Source organism: Oncorhynchus tshawytscha, linkage group LG05 (assembly GCF_018296145.1).
Source record: "Oncorhynchus tshawytscha isolate Ot180627B linkage group LG05, Otsh_v2.0, whole genome shotgun sequence".
In the NCBI taxonomy this organism is placed as follows: domain Eukaryota; kingdom Metazoa; phylum Chordata; class Actinopteri; order Salmoniformes; family Salmonidae; genus Oncorhynchus; species Oncorhynchus tshawytscha.
The window spans coordinates 6,085,125-6,097,146 of record NC_056433.1 but is presented as its reverse complement, the minus strand read 5'-3'; the positions used below and the strand labels follow the sequence as shown (position 1 = coordinate 6,097,146).

The 12,022-nt window shown below is 45.9% G+C and overlaps 1 pseudogene; it reads right to left on the bottom strand.

Moving 5' to 3' along the window:
- LOC121846467 overlaps positions 1-12,022 on the bottom strand; it is a 94,843-nt pseudogene that overhangs the window by 21,799 nt on the left and 61,022 nt on the right.

The window sequence follows — 12,022 nt, the reverse complement described above, 5'->3', positions numbered from 1 at the left end:
GTGGTTTGGTTTGGTAATATAGTCGACCTACCTGGGATGTGTTTGGAGTGGTTTGGTTTGGTAATATAGTCGACCTACCTGGGATGTGTTTGGAGTAGTTTGGTTTGGTAATATAGTCGATCTACCTGGGATGTGTTTGGAGTGGTTTGGTTTGGTAATATAGTCCCCACCTGGGATGTGTTTGGAGTGGTTTGGTTTGGTAATATAGTCCCCTACCTGGGATTTGTTTGGAGTGGTTTGGTAATATAGTCGACCTACCTGGGATGTGTTTGGAGTGGTTTGGTTTGGTAATATAGTCCCCTACCTGGGATTTGTTTGGAGTGGTTTGGTAATATAGTCGACCTACCTGGGATGTGTTTGGAATGGTTTGGTAATATAGTCGACCTACCTGGGATGTGTTTGGAGTAGTTTGGTTTGGTAATATAGTCGATCTACCTGGGATGTGTTTAGAGTGGTTTGGTTTGGTAATATAGTCGACCTACCTGGGATGTGTTTAGAATGGTTTGGTAATATAGTCCCCTACCTGGGATTTGTTTGGAGTGGTTTGGTAATATAGTCCCCTACCTGGGATTTGTTTGGAGTGGTTTGGTAATATAGTCGACCTACCTGGGATGTGTTTAGAGTGGTTTGGTTTGGTAATATAGTCGACCTACCTGGGATGTGTTTGGCCCAGCCGATGATGACCACCAGTTCTCTGTCAGCCAGGTCACACAGAGTGGTCAGGGCCTTGATGTATCCATCTGGCATGGTCGGGTCTGGCATGGCATAAATCTTCTCTGGTTCAACCACCAGCAGGTGAGACACGATCTTTGTCACTGAGGAAGGGAAGGAAGGAAGGAAGGAAGGAAGGAAGGAAGGAAGGAAAAGAAGGAAGGAAGGAAGGAAGGAAGGAAGGAAGGAAGGAAGGAAGGAAGGAAGGAAGGAAGGAAGGAAGGAAGGAAGGAAGGAAGGAAGGAAGGAAGGAAGGAAGGATGGGAGAGAGGCAGGCAGGCAGACAGACAGACAGACAGACAGACAGACAGACAGACAGACAGACAGACAGACAGACAGACAGACAGACAGACAGACAGACAGACGTTAACATATGTTTCCCGTGCCAATAAAGCCCATTGAATTGAGAGAGAGAGACAGAGAGAGAGAGAGAGACAGAGAGAGAGAGAGAGAGAGAGACAGAGAGAGAGAGAGAGAGAGAGAGAGAGAGAGAGAGAGAGAGAGAGAGAGAGAGAGAGAGATAAGATGTGTGGTTAGATGGTTGGGAATAGCCAGGGATGTAGAACAGACATAGGCATAACTAGGAAGAGTAACTATTGTTGTGACTCACATGGCTTTTTGGCAGGAGGGGGGAGTGTCAGGCCTAGATAGGCCCCGTTGTCCGTGTCCCCCATTCTCCTCTTGTACTTCTGTCTTCCTCCCCTCACGCGATCCAGACGCACACCTGGAAATAAACCACAAGAAAAACATCAATGTGAATTTCACAATAAACTTGAGATTCATGCCCCGGATAACTACGGGGAAAGATGACGTAATACACTGTACGAATTCAGGTGATCTTCTTCTGTTCAGTATGTAGTGTTATGTTGGGGTAGTTAGACTATATACAGTAATGTGATCTGATAGTGTTATGTTGGGGTAGTTAGACTATATACAGTAATGTGATCTGATAGTGTTATGTTGGGGTAGTTAGACTAAATACAGTAATGTGATCTGATAGTTGGGGTAGTTAGACTATATACAGTAATGTGATCTGATAGTGTTATGTTGGGGTAGTTAGACTATATACAGTAATGTGATCTGATAGTGTTATGTTGGGGTAGTTAGACTAAATACAGTAATGTGATCTGATAGTGTTATGTTGGGGTAGTTAGACTATATACAGTAATGTGATCTGATAGTGTTATGTTGGGGTAGTTAGACTATATACAGTAATGTGATCTGATAGTGTTATGTTGGGGTAGTTAGACTATATACAGTAATGTGATCTGATAGGGTTATGTTGGGTTAGTTAGACTAAATACAGTAATGTGATCTGATAGGGTTATGTTGGGGTAGTTAGACTAAATGCAGTAATGTGATCTGATAGTGTTATGTTGGGGTAGTTAGACTAAATACAGTAATGTGATCTGATAGTGTTATGTTGGGGTAGTTAGACTATATACAGTAATGTGATCTGATAGTGTTATGTTGGGGTAGTTAGACTATATACAGTAATGTGATCTGATAGGCTTATGTTGGGGTAGTTAGACTATATACAGTAATGTGATCTGATAGTGTTATGTTGGGGTAGTTAGACTATATACAGTAATGTGATCTGATAGTGTTATGTTGGGGTAGTTAGACTATATACAGTAATGTGATCTGATAGTGTTATGTTGGGGTAGTTAGACTATATACAGTAATGTGATCTGATAGTGTTATGTTGGGGTAGTTAGACTATATACAGTAATGTGATCTGATAGTGTTATGTTGGGGTAGTTAGACTATATACAGTAATGTGATCTGATAGTGTTATGTTGGGGTAGTTAGACTAAATACAGTAATGTGATCTGATAGGGTTATGTTGGGGTAGTTAGACTAAATACAGTAATGTGATCTGATAGGGTTATGTTGGGGTAGTTAGACTATATACAGTAATGTGATCTGATAGGGTTATGTTGGGGTAGTTAGACTAAATACAGTAATGTGATCTGATAGGGTTATGTTGGGGTAGTTAGACTATATACAGTAATGTGATCTGATAGTGTTATGTTGGGGTAGTTAGACTATATACAGTAATGTGATCTGATAGTGTTATGTTGGGGTAGTTAGACTATATACAGTAATGTGATCTGATAGTGTTATGTTGGGGTAGTTAGACTAAATACAGTAATGTGATCTGATAGTGTTATGTTGGGGTAGTTAGACTATATACAGTAATGTGATCTGATAGTGTTATGTTGGGGTAGTTAGACTATATACAGTAATGTGATCTGATAGTGTTATGTTGGGGTAGTTAGACTATATACAGTAATGTGATCTGATAGTGTTATGTTGGGGTAGTTAGACTATATACAGTAATGTGATCTGATAGTGTTATGTTGGGGTAGTTAGACTATATACAGTAATGTGATCTGATAGTGTTATGTTGGGGTAGTTAGACTATATACAGTAATGTGATCTGATAGTGTTATGTTGGGGTAGTTAGACTATATACAGTAATGTGATCTGATAGTGTTATGTTGGGGTAGTTAGACTAAATACAGTAATGTGATCTGATAGTGTTATGTTGGGGTAGTTAGACTATATACAGTAATGTGATCTGATAGTGTTATGTTGGGGTAGTTAGACTATATACAGTAATGTGATCTGATAGTGTTATGTTGGGGTAGTTAGACTATATACAGTAATGTGATCTGATAGGGTTATGTTGGGTTAGTTAGACTAAATACAGTAATGTGATCTGATAGGGTTATGTTGGGGTAGTTAGACTAAATGCAGTAATGTGATCTGATAGTGTTATGTTGGGGTAGTTAGACTAAATACAGTAATGTGATCTGATAGTGTTATGTTGGGGTAGTTAGACTATATACAGTAATGTGATCTGATAGTGTTATGTTGGGGTAGTTAGACTATATACAGTAATGTGATCTGATAGTGTTATGTTGGGGTAGTTAGACTATATACAGTAATGTGATCTGATAGTGTTATGTTGGGGTAGTTAGACTATCAGACAGATTGTACCACCACCACTACTGTCCCTCCTCCAGACAGGTTGGACCACTACTGTCCCTCCATCAGACAGATTGGACCACCACCACTACTGTCCCTCCTCCAGACAGGTTGGACCACTACTGTGTCCTTCCATCAGACAGGTTGGACCACCACCACTACTGTCCCTCCATCAGGACAGGTTGGACCACCACCACTACTGTCCCTCCATCAGACAGGTTGGACCATTACTGTCCCTCCATCAGACAGGTTGGACCACTACTGTCCCTCCATCAGACAGGTTGGACCACCACCACTACTGTCCCTCCTTCAGACAGGTTGGACCACTACTGTCCCTCCACCAGACAGGTTGGACCACCACCACTACTGTCCCTCCATCACCTACACATACGAATACGATCACAAGACGCAGGCCTCCTAATTGTCCCTAGAATTTCTAAGCAAACAGCTGGAGGCAGGGCTTTCTCCTATAGAGCTCAATTTTATGGAATGGTCTGCCTACCCATGTGAGAGACCCAGACACGGTCTCATTCTTTAAGTCTTTATTGAAGACTCATCTCTTCAATGGGTCATATGATTGAGTGTAGTCTGGCCCAGGAGTGTGAAGGTGAACGGAAAGGCTCCGGAGCAACGAACCACCCTTGCTGTCTCTGCCTGGCCGGTTCCCCTCTCTCCACTGGGATTCTCTGCCTCTAACCCTATTACAGGGGCTGTGTCACTGGCTTACTGGTGCTCTTCTATGCCGTCCCTAGGAAGGGTGCGTCACTTGAGTTGGTTGAGTCACTGACGTGGTCTTCCTGCCTGGGTTGGCGCCCTCCCCCCTTGGGTACTGCCGTGGCGGAGATCTTTGTGGGCTATACTCTGCCTTGTCTCAGGACGGTAAGTTGGTGGTTAAAGATATCCCTCTAGTGGTGTGGGGGCTGTGCTTTGGCATAGTGGGTGGGGTTATATCCTTCCTGTTTGGCCCTGTCCGGGGGTATCATCGGATGGGCCCACAGTGTCTCCTGACCCCTCCTGTCTCAGCCTCCAGTGTATATGCTGCAGTAGTTTCTGTGTCAGGGGCTAGGGTCAATTTGTTATATCTGCAGTACTTCTTCTCCTGTCTTATCCGGTGTCCTGCGTGTATGCTCTCTCTAATTCTCTCTTTCTTTCTCTCTCTCAGAGGACCTGAGCCCTAGGACCATGCCTCAGGACTACCTGGCATGATGACTCCTTTCTGTCCCCAGTCCACCTGGCTGTGCTGCTGCTCCAGTTTCAACTGTTCTGCCTGCGGCTATGGAACCCTGACCTGTTCACCGGACGTGCTACCTGTCCCAGACCTGCTGTTTTCAACTCTCTAGAGACAACAGGAGTGGTAGAGATACTCTTAATAATTGGCTATGAAAAGCCAACTGACATTTACTCCTGAGGTGCTGACTTGCTGCACCCTCGAAAACTACTGTGATTATTATTATTTGTCCATGCTGGTCATCTATAAACATTTGAACATCTTGACCATGTTCTGTTATAATCTCCACCCGGCACAGCCAGAAGAGGACTGGCCACCCCTCATAGCCTGGTTCCTCTCTAGGTTTCTTCCTAGGTTTTGGCCTTTCTAGGGAGTTTTTCCTAGCCACCGTGCTTCTACACCTGCATTGCTTGCTGTTTGGGGTTTTAGGCTGGGTTTCTGTACAGCACTTTGAGATATCAGCTGATGTAAGAAGGGTTTTATAAATACATTTGATTTGATTTTGATTTGATTAACTGGGATATTAATAATAAATACACTGAGAAAAAACAATATACAATTTCAAATATGAGGAATTCAGTCAATTTAAATAAATGCATTAGGCCCTAATCTATGGTTTTCACATGAGCAGGAATACAGATATGCATTTGTCGGTCACAGATACCTTAAAGAAAAGGTAGGGGTGTGGATCAGAAGACCAGTCAGTATCTGGTCTGACAACCATTTTGCCTCATGCAGAGCGACACATCTCCTTTGCATAGAGGTAATCAGGCTGTTGATTGCGGCCTGTGGAATGTTGTCCCAATCCTCTTTGTGAAGTTGCTGGATATTGACGGGAACAGGAACATGCTGTCGTACATGTGAATTTAGACCAAACTTGCTCAATTGGGTGACATGTCTGGTGAACATGCAGGCCATGGAAGAACTGGGACATTTTAGCTCCCAGGAATTGTGATCCTTGCGACATGGGACCGTGTGGCCATGATGCCAGTGGCCATCGAAGGTGAGCATTTGGCTACTGAAGTTGGTTACAACGCCAAACTTCAAACTCTTGGCAGTTTGTGTATTAAATTCTCTGGCAACAGCTCTGGTGGTCTAACAGCTAGGCTCCCTGCTGTTAAATGTAACACTGGTCAGGTTAAATGTAACACGGGTCAGCTCTAACCACCAGGCTCCCTGCAGTTAAATGTAACACACCAGGCTCCCTGCTGTTAAATGTAACACTGGTCAGGTTAAATGTAACACGGGTCAGGTTAAATGTAACACTGGTCAGGTTAAATGTAACACGGGTCAGGTCTCACCTGCTGTTAAATGTAACACTGGTCAGGTTAAATGTAACACGGGTCAGCTCTAACCACCAGGCTCCCTGCTGTTAAATGTAACACGGGGGTCAGGTTAAATGTAACACGAGTCAGGTTAAATGTAACACTGGTCAGGTTAAATGTAACACGGGTCAGGTCTAACCACCAGGCTAACTAAATGTAACACGGGTCAGGCTAACCACCAGGCTCCCTGCTGTTAAATGTAACACGGGTCAGGTCTAACCACCAGGCTACCTGCTGTTAAATGTAACACAGGTCAGGTCTAACCACCAGACTACCTGCTGTTAAATGTAACACGGGTCAGGTTAAATGTAACACGGGTCAGGTCTAACCACCAGGCTACCTGCTGTTAAATGTAACACAGGTCAGGTCTAACCACCAGACTACCTCCTATTAAATGTAACACAGGTCAGGTCTAACCACCAGACTACCTCCTATTAAATGTAACACAGGTCAGGTCTAACCACCAGACTACCTCCTATTAAATGTAACACAGGTCAGGTCTAACCACCAGACTACCTCCTGTTAAATGTAACACAGGTCAGGTCTAACCACCAGGCTCCCTGCTCCTAAATGTAACACGGGTCAGGTTAAATGTAACACGGGTCAGGTCTAACCACCAGGCTACCTGCTCTTAAATGTAACACGTGTCAGGTTAAATGTAACACGGGTCAGGTCTAACCACCAGACTCCCTGCTGTTAAATGTAAACACGGGTCAGGTCTAACCACCAGGCTCCTTGCTACCTGCTAAATGTAACACGGGTCAGGTTAAATGTAACACGGGTCAGGTCTAACCACCAGGCTCCCTGCTGTTAAATGTAACACAGGCTCCCTGGTCAGGTCTAAACCACCAGGCTCCCTGCTGTTAAATGTAACACGGGTCAGGTCTAACCACCAGGCTACCTCCTGTTAAATGTAACACAGGCTACCTGCTGTTAAATGTAACACGGGTCAGGTCTAACCACCAGGCTACCTGCTGTTAAATGTAACACAGGTAACAGGTCTAACCACCAGGCTACCTGCTGTTAAATGTAACACGGGTCAGGTCTAACCACCAGGCTACCTGCTGTTAAATGTAACACGGGTCAGGTCTAACCACCAGGCTCCCTGCTCCTAAATGTAACACGGGTCAGGTTAAATGTAACACGGGTCAGGTCTAACCACCAGGCTCCCTGCTCCTAAATGTAACACAGGTCAGGTTAAATGTAACACGGGTCAGGTCTAACCACCAGGCTCCCTGCTCCTAAATGTAACACAGGTCAGGTTAAATGTAACACAGGTCAGGTCTAACCACCAGGCTACCTGCTGTTAAATGTAACACAGGTCAGGTCTAACCACCAGGCTACCTGCTGTTAAATGTAACACAGGTCAGGTTAAATGTAACACAGGTCAGGTCTAACCACCAGGCTCCCTGCTGTTAAATGTAACACGGGTCAGGTCAGGTTAAATGTAACACGGGTCAGGTTAAATGTAACACGGGTCAGGTCTAACCACCAGGCTCCCTGCTGTTAAATGTAACACGGGTCAGGTTAAATGTAACACTGGTCAGGTCTAACCACCAGGCTACCTGCTGTTAAATGTAACACGGGTCAGGTCTAACCACCAGGCTACCTGCTGTTAAATGTAACACAGGTCAGGTCTAACCACCAGGCTCCCTGCTCCTAAATGTAACACGGGTCAGGTTAAATGTAACACGGGTCAGGTCTAACCACCAGGCTACCTGCTGTTAAATGTAACACGGGTCAGGTCTAACCACCAGGCTACCTCCTATTAAATGTAACACAGGTCAGGTCTAACCACCAGGCTACCTGCTATTAAATGTAACACAGGTCAGGTCTAACCACCAGGCTCCCTGCTGTTAAATGTAACACGGGTCAGGTCTAACCACCAGGCTACCTGCTGTTAAATGTAACACAGGTCAGGTCTAACCACCAGGCTCCCTGCTGTTAAATGTAACACAGGTCAGGTCTAACCACCAGGCTACCTCCTGTTAAATGTAACACAGGTCAGGGTAACCACCAGTCTAACCACCACTACCTCCTATTAAATGTAACACAGGTCAGGTCTAACCACCAGGCTACCTCCTATTAAATGTAACACGGGTCAGGTCTAACCACCAGGCTACCTGCTGTTAAATGTAACACGGGTCAGGTCTAACCACCAGGCTCCCTGCTCCTAAATGTAACACAGGTCAGGTTAAACGTAACACAAGTCAGCTCTAACAGCTAGGCCTACAGTATATTCACAGTAGCCTACATGATCCTTGGTTGGCTGGGTGCCAGTGGAACGTAGCAACAAGATAGCTTCAAGTTTTGACTTGATCTAGCTAATGGTTAGCCCAATGGGGTAAATGTCTATTATTATTATTATTATAGCCATTATGTGGCATCAGTTGGGCTACGGGTGATAATGCTACACGGATAATGCTACAGGGATAATGCTACAGGCGATAATGCTACAGGGATAATGCCACAGGCGATAATGCTACAGGGATAATGCTATGTGCGATAATGCCACAGGTGATAATGCAACATGGATAATGCTACAGGTGATAATTCCACCGGCGATAATGCTAAATGGATAATGCTACGTGTGATAATGCCACAGGTGATAATGCTACATGGATAACGTAATGGGTTATAATACTAGAAGCGATAACGCGACAGGTGATAATGCTACAGGTAATAATTGTACAGGTGATGATGTCACAGTTGATAATGCCACAGGTGATAATGCTACAGGTGACAATTGTACAGGTGATGATGTCACAGTTGATAATGCCACAGGTGATAACGCTACAGGTGATAATGCTACAGGTGATAATGTCACAGCTGATAACGCTGCAGGTGATAATTATACAGGCGATAATGCTACAGATGATCATGCTACAGCAGATAATGCTACAGGTGATAATGCCAAGGGTGATAATGCTACGGGTGATAATGCTTATTGTTAAACAGCACACCAGCCTGATAATGTAGACCAATATGTTATTAGGCTCATTTCTGGAGTGAAAGTATATTTTAGATCGTCATCATCATTTGATTTGAACACTTTTACAAAGTCTCCCCCCTGTATGCACAGGCAGGCTGATTCAGCAGCCTTTAAACGGCCGAAGTCAAATTGAGTTGTGAGATTTCAGTGACTTGTATATAAAATCTTAGATTTTTCAAAAGATACCGATTAGGTTTCTGTCTTTCAATTTCCTGAGAACACCACCAAATATCCACTAACCTAATTACCCACGATGCCTCTGGGGGGCCCGGTTGTTTCTTCCCAGCAAACATAGTGAGATCATTCTGTGTTGGTTCAGGTCGGATCTAAATCAAGATACTTCTCTCTCTCTCTCTCTCTCTCTCTACTCTCTCTCTCTCTCCCTCTCTCTCTCTCTCTCGCTCCCCCCTCTCTCTCTCTCTCTCTCTCTCGCTCTCTCTCTCCTCTCTCTCGCTCCCTCCCTCCCCCCTCTCTCTCTCTCTCGCTCTCTCTCTCCCCTCTCTCGCTCTCTCTCCCTCTCTCGCTCCCCCCCCCCCCTCTCTCTCTCTCTCTCTCTCCCTCCCTCCCTCCCTCCCTCCCTCCCTCCCTCCCTCCCTCCCCCTCCCTCCCTCCCTCCCTCCCTCCCTCCCTCCCTCCCTCCCTCCCTCCCTCCCTCCCTCCCTCCACAACACTAGCTTAGCTTTCCATTTGATACAACTCAATCAATCAATAAGGATTTCCTTGTTGTTCTTCTTGTTCCTTGAAGAAGGGATGTGTTGTTAGTTAATAGGGCTGGTAATGTCTGAGGGCTTTAAACAAACTGTTCAGAGCTGTTGTTAGTTAATAGGGCTGGTGGCGTCTGAGCGTTCTGCTCCAGTTAAATGTAGATTTAATTTTGAAAAGTATATGTCAGGATACTATCTGGAGAATTGCACACTTTTACTTTGTTAAATGACCACGAAACAGGAAGCAGATGAGTGTGACTAGAAAAGTCCTGAGCTATTTTGCAACACTGATATGTCCCTGATCATCACACACACACGCACGCACGCACGCACACACACACACACACACACACACACACACACACACACACACACACACACACACACACACACACACACACACACACACACACACACACACAAAAACACACACATTCCCTAAACATTCACACCAGTTCGGCGCCCAGCCAGGGTCATGCGTCTGCGACCAAACGACAGCGAGTGATGGAGCGATGGAGGGAGTGAGGAGACAGCCGGGGTGGGATTCCAGGATCGGCGGAAGCCTGTTTGAACTAGAGCATCCAACTGAGCCATAATTAGTTTATAATTAATAGACGCTGACAGGACTTAAGAGCTTGGCGACCAGTTTCAGTTTACAGGACGGAAAGCGAGAGAGCGAGGAGAGAGGAGGTGTGTGTGTGTGTGTGTGTGTGTGTGTGCAGAAGACAGAGTGGAAAGAGGGGAGAGAGAGAAGAGAGATAGATTGAGGGGTCCCTTTTGGCTAAGAGTAGCTCTAACCAGCATCCCGTTTCTCCTCCACTCTCTCTTATCCAGTTGGGAGAAAGTCGACGACGGTGGTGCCACTAGAATGGGGCTCTTCCTGTTCGCTGATGTGAGGTCTGATGGGGTAGATATCTCCTTCATATACAGTCATGTGTCCTACAGCACTACACGGAAAGCTGGATGGGGCCCTGACAGAAGGGAGTGTGTGTGTTACACTCCTCCCTACACATTCCTCCTCCTCAGGCCTGTAGACTCACACAATGGAGTCAAGTTGAAATCTGTGCCATGAATCCATTGGACGGGTCATCTTTAAAGCATTTAGCAACGTCCAAGGAAGTGTCCCCGGAAAAATATGGGGAAGGGAATGGGGACAGGAGAATAGGGATAGGGGGTAGGGGGTAGGAGGGTAGGGTATAGGGGGACAGGAGAATAGGGATAGGGGTAGGGGGTAGGGGATAAGGGGGTAGGAGGGTAGGGTATAGGGGGATAGGAGAATATAGGGATAGGGGTAGGGGGTAGGGGATAAGGGGTAGGAGGATAGGGGGTAGGAATAAGGGGATAGGAGGATAGGGATAGGGGTAGGGGGTAGGAGGGTAGGGTATAGGGGGACAGGAGAATAGGGATAGGGGGTAGGGGGTAGGGGATAAGGTGGTAGGAGGGTAGGGTATAGGGGGATAGGAGAATATAGGGGTAGGGGGTAGGGGATAAGGGGTAGGAGGGTAGGGTATAGGGGGATAGGAGAATATAGGGATAGGGGGTAGGGGGTAGGGGATAAGGGGGTAGGAGGGTAGGGTATAGGGGGATAGGAGAATATAGGGATAGGGGTAGGGGTAGGGGATAAGGGGGTAGGAGGGTAGGGTAGAGGGGGATAGGAGAATATAGGGATAGGGGTAGGGGGTAGGGGATAAGGGGTAGGAGGGTAGGGTAGAGGGGGATAGGAGTATAGGGATAGGGGTAGGGGGTAGGGGTAGGAGGGTAGGGTATAGGGGGATAGGAGAATAGGGATAGGGGTAGGGATGTAGGGGATAAGGGGTAGGAGGGTAGGGTATAGGGGATAGGAGAATATAGGGATAGGGGTAGCGGATAAGGGGGTAGGAGGGTAGGGTATAGGGGGACAGGAGAATAGGGATAGGGGTAGGGAGGTAGGGGATAAGGGGTAGGAGGGTAGGGTATAGGGGGATAGGAGAATATAGGGATAGGGGGTAGGGGTAGGGGATAAGGGGTAGGAGGGTAGGGTATAGGGGGATAGGAGAATAGGGATAGGGGGTAGGGGTAGGGGATAAGG